The sequence below is a fragment of the Mustelus asterias genome, chromosome 25, assembly GCF_964213995.1.
Source record: "Mustelus asterias chromosome 25, sMusAst1.hap1.1, whole genome shotgun sequence".
NCBI lineage: Eukaryota > Metazoa > Chordata > Chondrichthyes > Carcharhiniformes > Triakidae > Mustelus > Mustelus asterias.
Genome location: NC_135825.1, coordinates 9,650,125 through 9,656,124, shown reverse-complemented (window position 1 = coordinate 9,656,124; position 6,000 = coordinate 9,650,125).

The following is a 6,000-nucleotide window of genomic DNA, read 5'->3' as shown; positions in this document are numbered from 1 at the left end:
GGAGGTACTTCTCTTTGACTGGTTGAGTGTTAGTTCTCAGAGAGAAGACCACCCTCCCCTTCATAACACTAAGGGCAGTTGGGAGTCAACCACATTGCTGTGGCTCTGGAGTCACGTGTAGGCCAGACCAGCTGAGGACGGCAGATTTCCTTCCCTAAAGAACCCTAGTGAACCAGATGGGCTTTTCCGACAATGGTTTCGCGGTCATCAGCAGATTCTTAATTCCAAATAATTCTTTATTGAATACAAATTCCACCATCTGCCATGGCGGGATTCGAACCCAGGTCCCCAGAAGCATTAATAGTCGAGCGATAATAGCACTAGGCCGTCGCCTCCCCAATCCTCCCTTGCAATACAATCTAATTTAAGTGTGTGCTGCCCTCCCAACTGACTGTCAATTGCACATTTTAATGTCCTCGAACAAAGTTGTGATGTTAGTAATGGAGTCTGAGCGCAGAACTAAATGGCGGGGACAGAGAATCAGCTGATAAAAAATTAATGTGACAGCTGTGAGAGACTGGAGCAGAGGTACAAGCTAGTAATTTAACACTAAGTGTGAGTGAAGATCCTGTATTCTATACATGGGTTCTCCACTGCTCCTCAGCTTGGAATAAAGGCCTTAAATATAAAAACGCCACTCGCTGGTACAGAACCTGAACAGCTAATTAGGTGGGCGGCACGGTAGCACAGTGGTTAGCACTGCTGCTTCACAGCTCCAGGGTCCTGGGTTCGATTCCCGGCTTGGGTCACTGTCTGTGTGGAGTTTGCACATTCTCCACGTGTCTGCGTGGGTTTTCTCCGGGTGCTCCGGTTTCCTCCCACAGTCCAAAGATGTGCGGGTTAGGTTGATTGGCCAGGTTAAAAATTGCCCCTTAGAGTCCTGAGATGCGTAGGTTAGAGGGATTAGCGGGTAAATATGTGGGGGTAGGGCCTGGGTGGGATTGTGGTCGGTGCAGACTCGATGGGCCGAATGGCCTCCTTCTGCACTGTAGGGTTTCTATGATTTCTAAACTGTGGCCTCGTGGATAAGTTCTGCCCCGTTCTAAATTTCTTCCCAGTGCGTTTTCAGTTGAGTCAGTATTGAAGCTGTGACTAGACAGGAGCTCGATAATTTTTACCATCTTTCTGAGCTCAGGATGGAGAATGTTCTCATTGGTTAACAAAGATCGTAAGTATCTTTGAAGGTAGAGTACTGAGGAGATGAGTAATCCACAGCGAATGACTACAGCTCAAGGGGAGAGCTAATGGTATCTTCACAATGGTTGACCACAGATGCCACTAATGGACGCTGGAGATGAAGTTGAGTGGAGCAAATCATTATACTGGAGCTGTGTAAGAAATAGTCAGGATTTTCACTACCAGTTCGACTGAGGTTTATTGCCGCATTCCACCGAGAACATAACTTTCTTTCAATGGGAATGCACCTTTTTTCATCTATTCATTAGAACATAAGAACATAAGAAATAGAAGCAGGAGTAGGCCATCTAGCCCCTCGAGCCTGCCCCGCCATTCAATAAGGTCATGGCTGATCTGAAGTGGATCAGTTCTACTTACCCGCCTGATCCCTATAACCCCTAATTCCCTTACCGATCAGGAATCCATCTATCCGTGATTTAAACATATTCAACAGGATGTGCAAAGATGCGCAAGTTAGGTGGATTGGCCATGCCAAATTGCCCCTTAGTGTCGAAGATGTGTAGATTAGGGGGATTAGTGGAGTAAATGTGTGGGGTTACGGGAAATGGCCTGGGTGGAATCGTCTGTCGGTGGGTTGGTGCAGACCTGATGGGCCGAATGGCCTCCTTCTGCACGGTCAGGAATCTCTGTGGGTGTTGCTGGCTCAGCCAGTGTTTATAGTTCATCCCCAATTGCCCTTGAGAAGGTGGTGGTGAGCTGCCTCTTGAAGCGCTGCAATCCAGGTAGTGTAGGTACACCCACAGTGCTGTTAGCGAGGCAGTTCCAGGATTTCAATATTTCTATTCTCGTGCAATGAAAAGAAGGAGAATGAGGTCATGTGAGAGACAAAAGTGGAATTTCTTAGGATGGGAAGATGTTTTTTCCCTACATGGGGTGGCTTAGTAGCACAGTGGTTAACACTGCTGCCTCACAGCACCAGGGACCCAGGTTTGATTCCTGGCTTGGGTCACTATCTGTGTGGAGTTTGCACATTCTTCCCATGTCTGGTGGGTTTCCTCCAGGTGCTCCAGTTTCCTCCCACAGTCCAAAGATGTGCAGGTTAGGTGAATTGGTCATGCTAAATTCTCCCTCAGTGCACCCAAACAGGCGCCAGAGTGTGGCAACTTGGGGATTTTCATAGTAACTTCATTTCAGTGTGAATGCAAGCCTACTTGTGACGAATAAATAAACTTATGCTCATATTCATTCGCCAGAGTCGACAAAGACACTACAAATATATAAAACAAAAAAAGAGTGGCTAAAGTAAACATTGGTCCTTTAGAGGATGAGAAGGGGATGTAATAACTGGAAATGAGGAAATGGCTGAGGCATTGAACAGGTATTTTGTGTCGGTCTTCATAGTGGAAGACACAAATAACATGCCAAAAATTGATGACAAGAAGGCTATGACAGGTGAGAACCTGGAAACTATTATTATCACAGAAGAGGTAGTGTTGGGCAAGCTAATGGGGCGAAAGGTAGACAAGTCTCCTGGTCCTGATGGAATGCATCCCAGGGTACTAAAAGAGATGGCGGAGGAAATAGCAAATGCACTAGTGGTAATTTACCAAAATTCGTTGGACTCTGGGGTGGTTCCCGCAGATTGGAAAACAGCAAATGTGACGCCACTGTTTAAAAATGGAAGTAGACAAAAGGCGAGTAACTATAGGCTGGTTAGCTTAACTTCTGTAATAGGGAAAATGCTTAAATCTATCACCAAGGTAGGAGTAGCGAGACATCTGGATATAAATTATCCCATTGAGAAGACGCAGCATGGGTTCATGAAGGGCAGGTCATGTTTGATTAATTTGGTGGCATTCTTTGAGAACATTACATGTGCAGTGGACAATGGGGAACCTGTGGATGTGGTGTATCTGGATTTCCAGGAGGCATTTGACAAGGTGCCGCACCAAAGGCTGCTGCATAATATAAAGGTGCATGGTGTTACGGGTAATGTATTAGCATGGATAGAGGATTGGTTAACTAACAGAAAGCAAAGAGTGGGGGTAAATGGGTGTTTTTCTGGTTGGCGATCAGTGACTAGTGACTAGTGCCTTAGGGATCATTGTTGGGACCGCAATTGTTTACGATTTACAGAGATGATTTGGAGTTGGGGCCAAATGTAGTGCGTCAAAATTCGCAGATGACACTAAGCTGAGTGGCAGAGCAAAGTGTGCAGAGGACGCTGAAAGTCTGCAAAGGGATATAGATAGTCCAAGTGAGTGGGCGAGGGTCTGGCAGATGGAGTACAATGTTGGGAAATGTGAGGTCATCCATTTTTGTAGGAATAACAGCAAAATGGACTATTATTTAAATGGTAAAAAATTGCAGCATGCTGCTGTGCAGAGGGACCTGGGTGTCCTTGTGCATGAATCACAAAAAGTTGGTTTGCAGGTGCAGCAGGTAATTAAGAAGCAAATGGAATTTTGTCCTTCATTGCTGGAGGGATGGAGTTTAAAAACAGCGAGGTTATGTTGCAGCTGTATAAGGTGCTGGTGAGGCCACACCTTGAGTACTGTGTACAGTTTTGGTCTCCTTAATTGAGAAAGGATATACTGGCACTGGAGGGGTTGCAGAGGAAATTCACTAGGTTGATTCCGGAGTTGAGAGGGTTGGCTTATGAGGAGAGACTGAGTAGACTGGGGCTATATTCATTGGAATTCAGAAGAATGAGGGAAGATCTTATAGAAACATGTAAGATTATGAAGGGAATAGATAAGATAGAAGCAGGGAAGTTGTTTCCACTGGCAGGTGAAACAAGAACTAGGGGCGTGACCTCAAAATAAGGGGAAGCAGATTTAGGACTGAGCTGAGGAGGAACTTCTTCATCCAAAGGGTTGTGAATCTGTGGAATTCCCTGCCCAGTGAAGTAGTTGAGGCTACCTCATTGAATGTTTTTAAGGCAAGGATAGATACATTTTTGAACAGTAAAGGAATTAAGGGTTATGGTGAGCGGGCGGGTAAGTGGAGCTGAGTCCACAAAACGATCAGCCATGATCTCATTGAATGGTGGAGCAGGCTTGAGGGGCCAGATGGCCTATTCCTGCTCCTAGTTCTCATGTTCTTATATTCTTATGTTCTGAGACAATCAGAAAAGTCTATGGGATGAATTTTTCTGTCACGCTCACCTCAAAACCGGAACATCCCGCCCAATATCAATGGATCTTTGCACAGTCCGCCCCCCTGCCCGCTACGATTCCAGTGGCGGGTGGGACGTGAATATTTCCCCCCTACGATTCTCCCCTGTCGCCCATGGGAAAATGTCCAACGCTGGCTGATGGCTGGCAGCATAATTTCATCACAAAGGCAGCATTGTCAAGGTCTCGACGGCCTGGAATGTCTTTGTAACTGGAGAATTCCAGGCAGCCTCAGGTAGCTCTATCACAGTCAGGCAGCTGCAACCATCAGACAGGTGTCTGATGCTCAATTCAGAAGGGCTGTGCAATTGAAGCAACAGAAGCAGACAACAAAGAGAGAGAGAGAAAGCTGTCCAGTTCTATAGACTGACATGGTTCTTACAGCTGATGGAGTGCATGTGCCACTCAAAGCCTTACATTACAAAGAATCAAAAGCACAGGAGCAGATCGAACTGTCCAACTCAGTTGAGCTGGTGTTTATTCTCCATAGCCATACTTCATCTCACCCTGTCAGCAAAACCGCTATTCCTTTCTCCCTCATAGAACCATAGAATCCTTACCGTGCAGGAGGAGGCCATTTGGCCAATTGAGTCTGCACTGACTCTCCGAAGAAGTATTTTACCCAGCAGGCAAACCCTCCCTGCTCTATCCTCATAACCCTGAGCATGGCCAATCTACCTAACCTACACATCTTTGGACACTAAGGGGCAATTTAGCATGGCTAATCCACCTACCTACTCATCTTTGGATACTAAGGGGCAATTTAGCTTGGCTAATCCACCTAACCTGCATATCTTTGGACACTAAGGGGCAATTTAGCATGGCCAATCCCCCTAACCTGAACATCTTTGGACACTAAGGGGCAATTTAGCATGGCCAATCTACCTAACCTGCACATCTTTGGACACTAAGGGGCAATTTAGCATGGCTAATCCACCTACCTACACATCTTTGGATACTAAGGGGCAATTTAGCTTGGCTAATCCACCTAACCTGCATATCTTTGGACACGAAGGGGGAAGTTAGCATGGCCAATCCACCTAACCTGCATATCTTTGGACACTAAGGGGGAAGTTAGCATGGCTAATCCACCTAACCTGCACATCTTTGGACACTAAGGGGCAATTTAGCATGGCCAATCCACCTAACCTGCACATCTTTGGACTGTGGGAGGAAACTGGAGCACCCGGAGGAAACCCACGCAGACACGGGGAGAACGTGCAGACTCCGCACAGATAGAAACCCGAGTCTTGAATCGAATTTCTGGTGCTGTGAGGCAGCTGTGCTAACCATCGCGTCGCGTACTTAACTCACTTAAATGAACCTATTTTATTCACCTCAACTCATCAGCGTGACAGTGAGTTCCGTGTTCTCACCACTTTCTCGGTAAAGATGTTTTTCCTGAATTTCTTAAAGGGTTTATTAATGACTACCTCATAGACATTTTGGTCTGTTCCACAAATGGAAGCACCTTCTCCATGTTTATCTTTTCAAACCGTTTCATAACTTTAAAGATCTCCATTAGGTCACCCCCTCAGCCATCTGTTTCCGAGTCTGTTCAATCCTTCCTGATAGATATAATCAGCTCAGCCCTGGTATCATCCTTGTAAAATCTTTTTCGCACCTTCTCCAGTGTCTCTTAGAGGTGTGAACTGTAGTGTAAAACAAAATGACTGTTTATGGCATT